Here is a 17,156-nt window from a genome sequence, read left to right as displayed (position 1 = left end):
TTCGAGGAGACAAATTTGTCTACATCTCTATGATGTCTAGAATAATAAAATCGTTGGTCCCGAATGCTTGTACTGCAACATCTGAAATATATATTTAAATATAAAAGTTTTTTTATTGTATAAACCTTTAAATATTCGATAGAAAAATTACTAAATATTTTATTTGCATGTCTGGTTAGAGCATTTTTATAAAAACCTCTTGAAATAGAAATTTATAAGTTACTTCACATGCGCTATATCAGATGCATCAAAACACAGCTGTCAGGCAAACGAAATCCCGGATACCTGCGTGTTCAATTAACCCTTAAATCATGGAGGTATTACCGACGTATATGGTAAGCATGACGTGAGGATGATGATTTTAGTAACCAACTAACAAATTATAACTGTAAAATCCAGAGTGAATGGACAAGGAAACCAGATTTCGGTAGGCTTTGGGATTTCGGTCTCTTACCTCATGTCCTCATAGGCTAGACTGACTGGGTAGACATAAAGAAACCTAGGAAAGTTGAAGCTTAACCAGAGCTTTTGTAGCTTCATTTGTTAGATTTAGTAATAGATAGTAAGAGTTCAGTGCTTTTCTAGGGACTTAATTAACGTAGCTCAACTGATTTTAAGATGCTACAGTAGGATGGTTCTACCGGTAGGCTAAGTTAGAAAATAAGGATAATCCCACACTTTAGGGGTCCAAATTCACTGCATTACATAAAGTCTAGATCAATGCACAGATTTATCAATCTATTCAATTGGAAAAGAATGAAAGATTTATCAGTTTAGAGTAAATGACCAGGCTGCGACATTTTGGCTCGCAGAAAAACCACATTTTCGCTCTGGGGTAGGGTAAAAAATCGTAGGGTCCAGAGTGGACCATGTACGATCAGCTTGGACAATCCCAAATAAAGTACATTATAACGCGTCCTATCATCGGAGATGGGCATCAGTCACGACTTCTTGTTGGTGAGAAACGGAGCTAAAGACCTCTACTCTCCTTTCGAAGTAAGTATTTTCTCCACAGTTAGAAATTAAGGCCAAATTTTAAGATTTAAACAGAGGGTAGTGAAAACGGTGTCAAACGTAGTGCAAATCTCACCAAAACGCGTCCAATGTTTTTACTTACTACAACTCGAAATATTTAGAAGATTGGCGCCATCTTGATGTTTACGGAGTCGCTTGTGTCAATAAACTAACCATTTCCTGTGATAAATCCGCACACCACTTGTACCCAGACGCTGGGGCACTTTCATCACAACAATCGGAAAACTTTCCCTCACCGAGTAAACAACTAGGGTAGATCATCACAGCAGGCCAAGCAGGCCACCTACAATCAACGCAAGCCACCCTCCGAAAAAGTACATTATAACGCGTCCTGACACCCGAGATGGGCATCAGTCGCGACTTGTTGTTGGTGAGAAACGGAAGCTAAAGACCTCTACTCTCCTTTCGAAGTAAGTATTTCTCTCCAAAGTTAGAAATTAAGGCCAAATTTTAAGATTTAAACAGAGGGTACTGAAAATGGCGCCCACGGCAGTGGAAATCTCACCAAAACGCTTTAGAAATTTTTACTTACAACTAAAAATGTTTCGAAGATTGACGCCATCTCGATGTTTACGGAGTCGCTTGTGTCAACAAACTTTCCATTTCCTGTGATAAATCCGCACACCACTTGTACCCACAGACGCTGGAGCACTTTTATCACAACAATCGAAACACGATTTCTCACCAACAACAAGCCAGGCGTAAACAGCTGTTTGGGTAGAAGATGACGAGAAGCGTGCTCTTGGCTAATTTTTAAATAAGTAGTAAAACATCAATATTTTACATATTTATGATGATTAATTTGAAAATATTCGTTATTGAAAAAGTAACTCGACTCTGACTCAAATTTAAGTAATTATTTTTCTGAATTAGAACGTTCTTTCAAGTTCTGTTATTATGACGTCACGACATCTTGACTTTCGTACCTATTGTAAATAATTGCTATACTCAACTGTCATTGCAGAACAGTTTACCAGTTATTCATGCAGATGTTATCAGCTATACATGTAATTGTTATAATCGTAATGCGCATATATATCTTTATTATTTACTTTTTGGATATATGAAGATGTTTTACTGCTGGATTATCGCCGTAGTGTGACGCAATCGTTTTCGGAGTCCATGGGCCTCTGTCTGTTTTCGCACCATAAGAAATTATGGGGCCGAATTTGCAATGACCAGAAAGTCGTTAAAAGAGGAAAGTTAGCATTGAGGGGCATATGTTTTGACTGAGAAAAAATACAAATTTATTCAATAGCTAGCTTGTAAAAAATACTTGGTTATAAAAACTTGATTGACAACTAAGCAGCATGTCTACTATGGGTTTCAGAGACAGTGCAAGCACGTTTTTGGGCAATACCTATTTCTGTAACGAACACTCTTAACAGAACGAGATTTTGCTATAGTGCATTACACCCAGTGCCGTAATTTATAAGGGTATCGTGAATCACTAATAGTAAAAGAATAACGACACTTGTCCTTGTACCAAGAGACAAAAACTCCATTATGCAGAAATGGATACGAACACGCGTATAAAAGCTCCACCTACCCTCTCCCCAACCACCCCCCCCCCCTCCCCCCCCCCTCCACCGCCATCCCTTTTCTTCTTCATTCCTCCACCTTCCTTTCTCTCTCTCTCTCTCTCTCTCTCTCTCTCTCTCTCTCTTGCCATTCGGTATGTGTTTGACCCTCCAAACTGGGTATAAGACTACACACAAAACGTTGAAATTGGTGAAATTAGGCTATGTATTGGAAGTATATATACATAAATATTAAAGCAATTTTATCATTATTGCATTACTATGACAACTAGAATTCATGGAAACAGTTAAATAACCTGTTTAAGCGTCACCCACGTAATAATACGTTTACCGCGATCTACTCGGTAGCGCCTTCAACGCGATATTACGTTCAAGACTTTAACTGTGCTTGTCAAGCCTTCAGCCCCGTAATAATACGTTTACTCGTATAGAAAGTGTAGGAACATCATTTGGTAACACTCTCAGCACATGGGAACTTATTTCCAGCCTGGCAACTCTTTCCTGGTGGTCGCTTATGCTAGAAAACTGCCTGTCCCTGTTGGTTTTCTTTCAATACGCTTCGGGCGTTTATCGAGACAATTGGATTTCGCGTCTTTCACAATGAATGTCCCAAAAAAAGAGGAGGCATATTTCTTCAGGTGAGATCAATCAAAATCTTGATGAGGAGTGTGATATTGATAACCTATTTGATGATGAGAGCTCTAGTTCTGAATCCTCCAGTGATGATACAAACTTTTCTTCCAATTGCGGGAGTGAAGATGACTTTTCTTTGCCGAGTGACTGGTACTCCGAGAGAGAGAGAGAGAGAGAGAGAGAGAGAGAGAGAGAGAGAGAGAGAGAGAGAGAGAATTTCCTACAGTTAATTACAGTATGAATAACAAGCATAAAAATCAATATTAACTTTGAAAAACTATCATCAGTGCTATGATCGCTGATTACAAAAAAGCTTGACGGTACGTTAGCAGCGAGCTCATCAGGGGCGGACCCTTAACAGGATAAATAAATGGAACAGCGTATGTGTGAAGCCTCCACTAATGTGGCAAACGATGATTTTGCCATTCTTAGCATGCAAACATTAAAGGTTACATTTATTTCTGGCATACGATTATTAAGAATTCAAAATACTAATAAAGACTGAATCAAATGAAAAGTGCTAGCAAAAAACAAAAAAGCAAAAAAAAAAAAAAAAAAACGTAGTCGTTCCTCTGCACTTTTCCGTATTCGTTCCTCTATGGTTTCGGCAGCCAGATGTACGAAAACGTTAGAAACATTTGATTTTATCTACTTTAGAAATATCTGTAATTTTTCGGGTAATTTTGGTTGCAAAAAAGGGATAATATACATGAATTAAATCAAAATTTTTAAATAACAAAGTAAAATTTAAACTAAATAACGAGTAAAGTAAAACAGTTTAGGGAATAAAAACTTTGCAGTTTCGTCGTCTGTCGTCGTCTGCTGTTCAAAATTGGTTTGTTTATGTGCGCGCGCTTAGAAACCAGGAACAGCAACGGCGGGTTTAAAGTGCAATGTGGAGTGAACTGAGACCAAAATGTGTATAATAACAATCAAATAAGCACTGTGGAGTTTCAGTTGTGATGGCAGTAAGGATAAAAACCGCCGATTACAAAAGGTAAGAATGAATTCAGTTCAAACCATAACCCCGGGAATAACAAGTTTCATACTTTCACTAATATAGGCAACAAAATGTTGTTTTATTGTGCTGATTACAACTGCAATCTTGAGTAAGATCAATAAACGTTACATACATACGCTAACATTGTTCAAATGAGTGCTGGGAAGGCTGGGGAAAGATGGTGGCCGTCACTGATGAGAACCGTCCATGCAAAACGTAGCCGCCATATTGGATTTCAAAAACTGCCTTGAAAACATATTTTACGAAGAGCTCACATGCTTATTTTAGTTCGTATGGGGCTTTCATATATCACAATATGTTGACGAAACTTCAGTCTTTTAAATGGTATGCTTAGAGTTGCAATTGGTATTCATGTTTCACTAATTAAAATATCGAGTGAATAAGACCCGTCTACCGTGATGAGGGTTGGCCTGTCGTGATGTTTCCCCTAGTAAACAAACTGTTTTGTAGAAGACGACGACGAAGAGTGCACTTCGATAATTTTTTAAATAAATAGTAAAACATCAGTATTTTATGAAAATATTCGTTATTGAAAAAGTAGGTAACTCTATTCTGACTCAAATTTAAGTAATTATTTTTGGGAATTAGAACGTTCTTTTAAGTCCTGTATTATGACGTCACGACATCTTGACTTTCGTACCTATTGTAAATAATTGCTTTACTCAACTTTCTTGCAGAACAGTTTACCAGTTATTCATGCAGATTATCAGCTCTTCATGTAATTGGGTATAATCGTAAATGCGCATATATATCTTTATTATTTACTTTTTGGATATATGAAGATGTTTTACAGCCGGATTTATCGCCGTAGTGTGACGCAATCGTTTTCGGTCCATGGGCCTCTGTTTTCGCACCATAAGAAATTATGGGGCCGAATTTGCAATGACCAGAAAGTCGTTAAAAGAGGAAAGTTAGCATTGAGGGGCATATGTTTTGATTGAGAAAAATACAAATTTATTCAATAGCTAGCTTGTAAAAAATACTTGATTACAAAAAACTTGATTGACAACTAAGCAGCATACCTACTATGGGTTTCAGAGACAGTGCAGCACGTTTTGGGCAATACCTATTTCTGTAACGAACGCTCGTATCAGAACGAGATTTTACTATAGTGCATTAACACCTAGTGCCGTAATTTATAAGGGTATCGTGAATCACTAATTGTAAAGAATAACGACATTTGTCCTTGTACCAAGAGACAAAAACTCCATTATGCAGAAATGGATACGAACACGCGTATAAAGCTCCACCTACCCTCTACCCCCCCCCCCCCCCCTCCACTCCCCCCCTGCCACCCCTTTCCTTCTTCGTTCCTTTGCCTTCCTTTCCTCTCTCTCTCTCTCTCTCTCTCTCTCTCTCTCTCTCTCTCTCTCTCTCTCTCTCTCTCTCTCTCTCTCTCTGTTGCCAATCGGTATGTGTTGACCCTCCAAAACATTGAAATTGGTGAAATTAGGCTATGTATTGGAAATATATATACATAATATTAAGCAATTTTATCATTATTGCATTACTATGACAACTAGAATTCATGGAAACAGTTTATAATAAATGAATCGGCGTATGTGTGAAGCCTCCACTAATGTGGCACAATGATTTTGCCATTATTAGCATGCAAACATTAAAGGTTTACATTTATTTCTTGCATACGGTTATTACAGAATTTCAAAATACTAATATAGACTGAAATCAATGAAAAGTGCTAGCAAAAACAAAAAAGCAAAAAAAAAAAAAATGTATATAATCCACTTATCCGTAGTCGTTCCTCTATGGTTTTCGGCAGCCAGATGTACAAAAACGTTAGAAACATTTGATTGTATCTACTTTAGAAATATCTGTAATTTTTCGGGGTAATTTGGTTGCAAAAAAGGGATAATATACATGAATTAAATTAAAATTTTTAATAAAGTAAATTTGAACTAAATAACGAGTAAAGTAAACAATTTAGGGAATAAAACTTTGCAGTTTCGTCGTCTGCTGTTCGTAACTGTGTTTGTGGCGCGCACACTTAGGAACCAGGAACAGCAACTTGTTTAAAGTGCAATGTGGAGTGAATTGAGACCAAAATGTGTATAATAACAATCAAATAAGCACTGTGGAGTTTAAGTTGTGATGGCAGTAAGGATAAAAAAAAAACCACCGATTACAATGTAAGAATTGAATTCATTTCAAACCAATGACCCCGGGAATAAAAAGTTTCATACTTTCAGTAATATGGCAACAAAATGTGTTTTATTGTGCTGATTACAACTGCAATTTGGAGTAAGATCAATAAACGTTACATACATACGCTAACATTGTTCAAATGATTGCTGGGAAGGCTGGGAAAGATGATTTTCGTCACTGATCAAAACCTGTACATCCCACGGTAGCCGCCATATTGGATTTCAAAACTGCCTTGAAAACATATTTTACGAAGAGCGTCACATGCTTATTTTAGTTCGTATGGGGCTTTCATATATCACATTATGTTGATGAAACTTCAATCTTTTGAATGGTATGCTTGGAGTTGTAATTGTATTCTTGTTTCACCATTTAAATATCGAGTGAATAAGACCTGAAAACCGTGATAAGGGTTGGTAGTCGCTGGTTTTTCCCCCTATATTAGTGAAAGTATGAAACTTGTTATTCCCAGGGGTCATGGTTTGAACTGAATTCATTTTTACCTTGCAATCGGTGGTTTTTATCCTTCTGCCATCACACCTGAACTCCAGTGCTTATTTGATTGTTATTAGGATAAAACACACCGCATGGCCTTTGGCAGGCCATGTACGATCAATGCATGCACCCCAAAAAAAGTACATTCGTAATTCAGGATAAACGTTATTGAGCCAGTGTCCGTCATAGCAACACCTCGAGACCTCTACTTTCCTCTTGACGTAAGTGTTTCCTCTCAAGTCACAAATTAATGCCGATATTTTTGAATTGACACACGGTTAATGAAAGTAGCTATGCGCAGTGCTAACATACCTCCAAGACACTTTGAAAAAATTTTTCTTTTTACTTAAAACACCTTCTATGTGGAAGATTGACGCCATTTCGATGTTTGTGGAATCACCTGTGTAAACAAACTTCCCATTTCCTGTGCTAAATCCACAAACCATTTGTACCCATAGGTGCTGATGCACTTTCTTTACAACAATGTTGAATGTCGATGCTGCTCAAATTTGCGGCCAAGGAAACCTAGTGAATTTTCTGGAAGAAGAAGAAGAAAAAGAAGAGTGCACTAGATAATTATTTAAATAATTCGTTAAACATCAGAGTAAGGTCATGAATTGTATAAATTTATTATGTATTCATGATAATCACTATGAGATTCAGCGCCTTTGTCCCGGTGTTTTTTCTTTAATAAATTCTTTGTGTGTATTTGACAAAGATATTACTTTGCATAGTATACTTTTCATCCCTACCTAATTTTTGGCTGCATTCTTTATTACGTATATTAGAAAAAAGTATATTCATAAGAGTAAAATGAAGCAACCGAAGCCAGTGGCGGAACACACTAATGTATGGGTTCAAAGTTATACATGACATAACATATGACATCCCGACTCCTCCCCACAAGGTGATGATGACAACAGCTCTCTCTGAAATTAAATTCTGAATGAATATTCGTACCGTTGTCCAGGCTTCAAGAATGGTGGCTATAAGTCATTGTTCCTGTGGTTGCAGAACAGCTTTTGTGATTCGACTTACACAATTGTTTAGAAGTGAGGAGGCCCGTGGCAAACCCTACGTAAGCTTGAACAGGTAAATGAATAATAGGGCCATTTTTTGGGTAAGGAGTACACCCGGACATCCAAGACTACCAAGTTTTCGTCATTTGTTGACTTCCGTAAGGTGCAGAAAGATAATTATATAACGTGCAGAACAACATTAAAACTTGATTTGTCAAGAAAAAGAAAAATATATCATGGATTATAATACATCACTGAATTACCTCTATATCCCAGTGCTTGGCTTGAAGTCTAAATTCTATTATCCAGTCTAATCTTATGCAATTGTCCATTTATTACAATGAACGTCACTGTCATATTAGGAAAAAGTTTTCTTCACTTAATTGATTTTAATTATATAATTTTCAGCGGAGAAATAGTGATAGAAAGTAATTTCTCTGGATTACATTCTAGCACTAGACCTCATGGCATAAATCCTATATACTTACTACTACTACTACAAAGTTTAAACAAGGAGTATTGTATGTATTTCATTGTTGCCAGAGGTGGAGACTTTTTCACTATTAACCAATTATCCATCGAAAAGGAGGAAAGTTAATGACGTCATAAGTTACGTCATTATATGTTCTAAAGACATTCCTCTGAGTTTGCTGGCAATGCCTACAAGAAGTTGGTGTTACTCTTATAATTACCAGACTTATGCAACTTTCGTACATAATACAGAATGCAGTAAAAATTAGGTAGGGATGTAAGATACCCTGTGGCAAAGTGTCATCTGTGTCAGGTACGTTGATAAAATTTTATTCCGGAAAAACACCGGGACTCCGGCTGTGAATCTCATAGTAATTTGAAAATATTCATTGTTGAAAAAGTAATCAGATTATTCCTGAGACAAATTTCAGTGGTTTTGTGTGAACAATAGCTATGATGTATTTTTTACATTTTCCTTTTTTTTTTTTTTATTAATATAGGTATATTACATACATAATGTAAGTTTTGTATAATATAATGATGTTTTAAGTAATAAATTTTGAATTAGGACCTTTATTTCAGTTCTGTTTATGACGTCATGACATCTTGACTGTCGTACCAATTTTAGAGAATTGTTGTACTCCACTTTCTTGCAGAAAATGGTGACTTAAATATGTACAAATACATATCTGAGAAGTTTACTAGTTATTGATGCAGATTGTTATCAGTTATTCATGAATTAATTATAATTGTAATGCTTACATAATATTTTTTATTTACATTTTGGATATGTGAAGACGTTTGACTGTTGGATTACCGCCGTAGTGTGACGCAATCGCCTCTGCTCCCTGGGTCATTTGTCTGTTTTTGCACTGTAAGAAATTAATGAGGCTGAATTTGCAACGGCCAGGAAATCATCAAAAGAGGAAATTTTTTTAGTCAATCATGCATTTGTGTGATGATGAATTGATAGAAGTGTGATAAATAATTTATGACTGCATATGTTTTTGGTCCTGTATATGATTTAGTGTTTTACTCTAACCTAGGCTGTCAGTATCTGAGGAATTGTTCTTTTTACATAAGCCATAGGTAACCCCTATCAGAAATACTGGCTTAGGTGTTACTTTTATCTTTGCTGAGGCCAAAATCTTTCATGAACTAACTTAACTTTATCATACCTTACTCAGGAACCTGCTTTACCTTTGCAAAACTGAACTCTTTGTCTTAACAAAGCTTTACTTTACCTACCAAAAGGTTCAGACATAGCTTGGCCTGTTGTGATCCTTAGAATGGGTTTTCTTAGTTCATAAGCATGGAATGTATATGGCTACCTTCACTGTCTGCCTAAGTTTAACTCTCAGGTCATGGGGCTTAGCCAAGCTTAATCTAGGCTAAGCAAAATTAGTCAGAAAATTTAACGAAGAGAATATCTACTCCTACATCCACAGGATTGACATCCTGTCATTGTAGGTCATACTGATTACTATTAACCTTCCTCTGCATGTTAAGTGCTTTACAGTATAAGCGTGTTAAATTTTTGTTAATGCCATGATAAAATACAAAGGAGCGTAAAGTAAATTGAATGCCAAGAAGAAAGTTGGGACTGGGATAAAAGGATGTATAACATATTTTAGTTGGGTAACCAATAAAGTTATAGGGGATTATCATCAGTCATAGTTTTGCAAGGCTGTATGATTTTAGCCTAGCTCTATATAATGTATACTCATTTCTAATTATTTTCCACTTGGGATGGGGAAGGGGTGATTGAAAGGTATTTCCATCCCCTTCATGGGCACCGTACATAGGGGCAAGGGGGCCACTTGCCCCCTCTTGAAATTCTTAAAAAAAATTAAGTGCTAGTGGCCCAATGACCCAGGTTGAAAAAGGGGAACTAGGTTGTCAACCTTATTGGCATTTGCTTGTAGAAATAGAAAACGCTCAATTTATAAGCTATGTTCATTAGGCTAATTTCTATTTTCATATTGAGAAATTTTTCTGTTTCATATATGATAACAAGTCCATTGAGATAATTATAATCACTATACCATATCTGAGTTATTTCTTAATAGATAGTTTTCCTCATGGTTTTCTGAGGGTAGTGCCATCAGTGCACTGCATTACTCATATATATATATATATATATATATATATATATATATATATATATATATATATATATATATATAACTATACTATATATATATATATATATATATATATATATATATATATATATATATATATATATATATATATATATAATATATATATATATATATGTGTGTGTGTGTGTGTGTGTGTGTGTGTGTGTGTGTGTGTAATTACATTTTACTACAACATTCTACTGTATTTTCTTTAAGTTATATACTCCAAACAAATATTATACAATATGATAAAGGATACCTTTAATTTACTTAAGGGTAGGCTCCACTTTGGGGGGTGCCGATCGTAAAAATATTTGCCAAAAATACAACTAATCAAGACAGGCTAATGAAATTTTCAGGCATTATTAGCACTATTATAATGCATATTCCCTGTGAGTTTTATCATCCTACAGGGAAAATTAATGATTTTATGAAAAAAAATGTGAAAAAACGGAAATTTTCCGGCCCTCGTACTGAAGGTTATTTGGTGATTGGTGAGAAACTACAGTCTTGAATAGAAATTCGTGTCTGACAGAATGTTGGTATATCCACCTGGAACATGCACAAAAAAAATTATCAAAATAGAACGTAAATAAGCACGTAATAACAAAAAAAAGAGCAACAACTTTGTAAGTTCAGCGAAAGCCCCGCCGAAATAGCAGACTATAGCTAGGAAGAATATTCAGGAAAAATTCAAATCTCGATTTAGGGACAAAACCTTTTGAGAGTTTGTAGTTATTATGTCACTTGATAGCCTAAAAACATCTAAAAATTATATTATTTAGGACAATCAAAAAAAGAAAACCCACCTCCAAAAAAAAAAAAAAAAAAAAAAAAAAAAAAAAAAAAGAAAAAAAAAAAAAAAAAAAAAAAGGGTGGGGGTGGTTTTTTTTTTTCTTTGATTGTCCTAAATAATATAATTTTTAGATGTTTTTAGGCTATCAAGTGACATATTAACTACAAACTCTCCAAAAGGTTTTGTTCCCTAAATCGAGATTTGAATTTTTCCTGAATATTTCTTCCTAGCTATAGTCTGCTATTTCGGTGCGGGGCTTTCGCTGAACTTACAAATTGTTGCTCTTTTTTTTGTTATTACGTGCTTATTTACGTTATATTTTGATAATTTTTTTTGTGCATGTTCCAGGTGGATATACCAACATTCTGTCAGACCCGAATTTCTATTCAAGACTGTAGTTCTCACCAATCACCCAAATAACCTTCAATACGAGGGCCGGAAATTTCCGTTTTTTCACATTTTTTTTCATAAAATCATTAATTTTTCCTGTAGGATGATAAAACTCACAGGGAATATGCATTATTATAGTGCTAATAATGCCTGAAAATTTCATTAGCCTGTCTTGATTAGTGTATTTTTGGCAAATATTTTTTACGATCGGCACCCCCCAAAGTGGAGCCTACCCTTAAAGAAATATACAGCAGAATGTTGTAGTAAAATGTAATTATATATATATATATATATATATATATATATATATATATATATATATATTATTATATATTATATATATATATATATACTATATATATATATAATATATATATATATATATATATATATTATATTATATATATAACACGGCCAGTCCCCGGGTTACGACGTCTCGGCTTATGACGTTCCGAGGTTACGACGCTTTTCAATTATACTCATCAGAAATTATTTCCAGGGTTACGACGCATGCTCCAGAGTTACAAACGCCTACAAATGCTGATCTGGCAGATGAAATATGACACCAAAAATGCAAAGTAATCAATATTTAAAGGTTTTCTTGATGAAAAATACAATAAGAATGCAGTTTACATAGTTTTGAATGCACACACAGCATTAAAAGTAAGGTTTTCTTAGGATTTTTGATGATGTTCCGCTTACGATGATTTTCGGCTTACGACGCGTCTCAAGAACGGAACCCCGTCATACCCGGGGACTGCCTGTATATATATATATATATATATATATATATATATATATATATATATATATATATATATATATATATATATATATATAATATGTATTGTAATTACATTTTACTACAACATTCTACTGTATAGTCTTTAAGTAAATTAAAGGTATCCTTATCATATTGTATAATATTTGTTTGCAGTATATAACTGCATATTCTTTCAAGAAATGTTTGATTTTAGTAGAACAGTATAGAGAACTATTGAAAAAGCAGTCAATGTAACTTTCTATAATTTTATTCTTAATTGCATCTTGCTTCACTTGAATTACTGGCATTGCAATTACACTACACATACATACATACATATATATATATATATATATGTATATAGATATATATATATATATATATATATATATATATATATATATATATATATCTTATATATCTATATATATATATATCTATTATATATATCTATATATATATATTATATATATATATATATATATATATATATATATATATATATATATATATATATTATATATATATTATCATATATATATATATATATATATATATATATATATATATATATATATATATATATATATATATATATATACATATATATATATAATGCTTTATTCATTAAAGAAGTGCAGGCACTGATACCATTTTTAGAATTGACCTGCTAGTTCAAAGGGTCAAAAGTGTTTGATTGATACCGGAAGCTATACATGTAGGTATGTTTTAAGATTTGATCCCCTTGGAAAATATGCTGTAGATGCCCATGATACCCATCCACACCTCAGTGAAAAGTGCATAATTAGAAATAGACATACATATAAATCACCACCTTTGCAGTGAGGATAGGTAGGCACATGAATAATGGTGAATCTTGTAAATGTATTATAAATTAGTATATTTCCACCTGATGCAGATTTATATATGATTCATCTAGTTATATACTGTATATGTGAATTTTTTTTGTAATTAATGAATGCATTATTTTTTGTTGACATTTTCACAAATAAATTTTATGTATTCGTAACAAATAAACTATTTTATTCTTTGTTGAAATCGATTTTTTTGGATAGAATTTTCATATTTGTTGGAAAAAGTCTGTGATTCCTTATTGCTGATAGGATATGTATCTCTATCAATGTCAGCCTATATCTCTGTGTAGTACTGATATCACTGAAGCATTTTAGTGTACGTACATACTTATGGACATCATTGGATGTAATATGGTAAAAGACGGTAAGTTTGTTCATTGTTAAGATTAGTAAACCATACATATCACTTCCATTACTGGAGATAGACCTCTTACTAGCACATTTTAGTAGCTGTGGAAATTATAAAGACATTTTTCATGTTTTTGCAGGATGTGGAACACAGTAGGGCTTACATTGACCAGCTGTACTCTAATGATAATCAGAAATGTTTTCAGGCAGTAAGGTGAGTAATTAACATACTACTTTTCTAGTATAGCTGTGTAAGTAAGGCACTGTACTATTTATATTCTTGTGAGGTTTTAGTAAACTTAATGGAATTTTAGCTTTAAATTTTTCAAGAGGGAATGAAAATTTATGGTGGCAACTTTGTTATTTGAGATGCATCTTACAGTTAAAGTTAGCTATACTTCACACCAATTAGCCACTCAGCATTTAAATGAAAAATCGAATGGCTGTCTGGTTGCTTGTTTAGTTCACCTGTTTTCCACCAGGGGTGTTTCGAATGTTTTAGTTCTTGTCAGAATACTCCTTGTGTTCTTGTCGCCATTGCGCTTAGGCAGTTGTTGGTATTCTAATGAAGAGTGGCTGTTTTGCACCTGTTTTTCGTATTGGAAGCAAAAACCAATAACATCAGTTTGATGTATAAATGGTTTTGGTGTAAACAGGGTGTTGGAATCTGAAGTAGATTAACATCATTTGTATGGCTGCAGGAGTAGTACAGTATGATCTTGGAATTAGATGTGAAGAATGTAGGGCGTTGTTCTGAGGTCTTTATGCCTAAATATGTAATATATAGAAAAGAAAGGTTTAATTCTAGGCAATAACTCCACACGGACTGTAAGGAACGTTCCCGCGAATATGACAGCCATTAGGGATTGGGGCGTCAAATATATTTTTGCTGTGTTTAGTACTAAATCCTGTGGGTTGATTACAACTGACCCCCAAAAATAATGATAAATTCTTAATAAGCTGCCAAAATACTATAGGAAACTGTGATTTCCAAGAAATACCCGACGCGGAGTTATCACTTAGCGACTTTTACATATTATGATATAACGTCGGCTCAGTTGACAGTTTAACCAACTCTCTCATGTTTTTGTTATTCTAAATTCTTGTCTGCTAGCCTATTCCGCTTTGTCTGTCAAATGAACTTGTTTGTTCCTTGCATGCTTTTTCTTTGGCTATCGGCAAATCTCTTACTACTGCCTCAATGTTCCTCTTTCAAATCTACAATGTTTATAATATCAAAGGTTCTTTCCTAGGTAGATATTATTATATAGCTTCAGAGCTTCTAACGATGTGTCGTATAGGAATGCTTTCAAGTATGTTGAATCGCTTCGACGTGGCATGAGGCGGGAGTATTCGTTGTAGCTCTCTCCCCCTCCCCTCCATCTCCCAAGCTTTCCCATTTTTCTTTTGCGCCTTGTTTTCTTTCCCTCAAATAACTTATGTGTGCATAACTGAGTCCATTAGTCACTTAAGACTGCCTTCCTTTTATCGATTCATTAACGTTAATACCTAAGAGTTGTTAGCTATGAAAAATACAAATTGATTAAAAATTTGTCATTTGTTCATATGCGGAACAAACCCTTTGTCTTAACAGTAGGATAGAGTATAGTACTTGGAGGGAGGTCTAATCAGTGCAGATATATAGCTAACTTTAACAGTAGGTGAGTATCCAAACAAATTTTATTATTGAAAATTTATATATTTTGGAAGCATGAAGGGTCAATATGTAACATATATATTGTATAGGAGCATTCCTGTAAATCTTAAAGGTAATTATTTTTAGTTACAGTCATTTCATAGGTCTTTGGACCCAGGCACAATGGTCCCCACACACCACTTCGTTTCGTTTTGACACAGTTGAAATATTTTGATCAGAATCAGATGCAGTCTGTGATGACTGAAGGCTGCACTGTACCCCTAACCAGATAAACAAAATTTACTGAAAACAAAGGAAGACAAAAATCTGTGATTAGGGGAAAGATGCACTGGACTATACTAATCATTTATGTGTATGTAATACCCAAAATCATAATGGTGGTTGGCTGAAAGATTGTTATCTAGCCTAATACTAGTAGCTTGTCAGAGCAAATGCAATTTACAAATTACATTCATCAATGGATATTTCAGTGTGCCTTCCCTCTTGATTCAACATGAAAAGGAAATAGTTGAACATTCTTATAATGCATGTTATCGTTATTATTATTGTAGTTAAACCAGACCACTGAGTTCAAATGAGAAGCCATAAAGGTAAAGATAACTAGTGGATTAGCATACTGCCATTCTGAACATTGTGATTTTTAGCACTTCATTCTACTCTGTGGCTTCTGTTCCAAAACTATATATCGTGGCATTTTCACTGGAAACAATTAGCATATCTTCAAAATGTACACTGTAGTTTACATAGTTATCAAAATTACTTTTTAATATGAATAACTTAAGCACAGATGTTTGATCAGAATTTAGTTATAAGTAGTATGTACATAATGCAGATAGCTATCTTGGTTACCCCGTGTTCTTTTAAAATGAGCTGAAGAGCTCAGGGTCAGTTGCTCTGTTTTGAAAAACTGAAACATTATTTTCTCAAATAAATATTTCACTAATATTGGGGCTTTTTTCCTCCCTCCCAAATTGATACACAACTTATATGCAGGTAATTAAGGATTGAATCTGACAGGTATGTTGGCAGACAAGCTTCAAAGGGGAGAGGTTATTGCTTTATCCGATGTGGCATCCATTTATTACCGTTTGTTTGCTGTAGACATGATTTTTAGTGTTTGATGCTTCAGTAGAGAATATAACAAAGAAGGATATAAGATTGATAATTGATTATTTTTTTCAGTGAACTAAAATTTGCAGTCATTGGCAGTGTACGAGAGAAGGGATCAATTATCGAGCAGGGTATAGTAGTTAGACTCCTACAAATTCTCCAATCACAAGACATGGACATACTCCTCAAACTGAAGTAGTAAAAACTGTTCTTAATTCCTTAGCAAAGGGTTTACCTGAAACATGCAGCATCTCTGGTCCAGGCTGGTTTATTACCAGTGCTTTGGGAACGTAAGTTAAAAAGGATATTTTCTCCTTGATTAGTACAGTAGTTTGAAGAGATACAAAGGATTAATGAAAATTCATCCCTGTAGTTCAATTCACTAGGATTAAGAACTGTAGGATCCTTTAAATTTCATGCTATTAGTGATTTTCTCTTGTATAACCAAAAAAATATATATTATGCTTTGTTTATTGAAATAGAATTTGGATGGTACCAAACTTATGGTGAAGTAGTTACCAATATTTTTTTTTACAATCAGATAAAAACCATTCATTCATTATCATGCCATAACGTATCAAGAAAGCACATGGTACTACTATTGTAAAAACATGGCTATGACTGAATTTATATTAGGAAGCATCTAATCCTCCATTGTGTAGTTAGTAAAAATAATATGGTTTTCTTTAATATTTTTA

General features: G+C 34.2%; 1 long non-coding RNA gene across 1 annotated transcript; it reads left to right on the top strand.

Annotated features, from left to right (window-relative positions):
* The first annotated feature begins 237 nt into the window (after window positions 1-237).
* Window positions 238-16,648, top strand: LOC135214580 (uncharacterized). Its single transcript, XR_010314416.1, has 3 exons — window positions 238-335; window positions 13,832-13,905; window positions 16,531-16,648. It is a non-coding gene; the product is annotated as an uncharacterized LOC135214580 (long non-coding RNA).
* The last annotated feature ends 508 nt before the right edge of the window (window positions 16,649-17,156 follow it).

This window comes from Macrobrachium nipponense, chromosome 46 (genome assembly GCF_015104395.2).
Source record: "Macrobrachium nipponense isolate FS-2020 chromosome 46, ASM1510439v2, whole genome shotgun sequence".
NCBI classification, from domain to species: domain Eukaryota; kingdom Metazoa; phylum Arthropoda; class Malacostraca; order Decapoda; family Palaemonidae; genus Macrobrachium; species Macrobrachium nipponense.
This window is presented reverse-complemented; position numbering and strand designations above follow the sequence as displayed.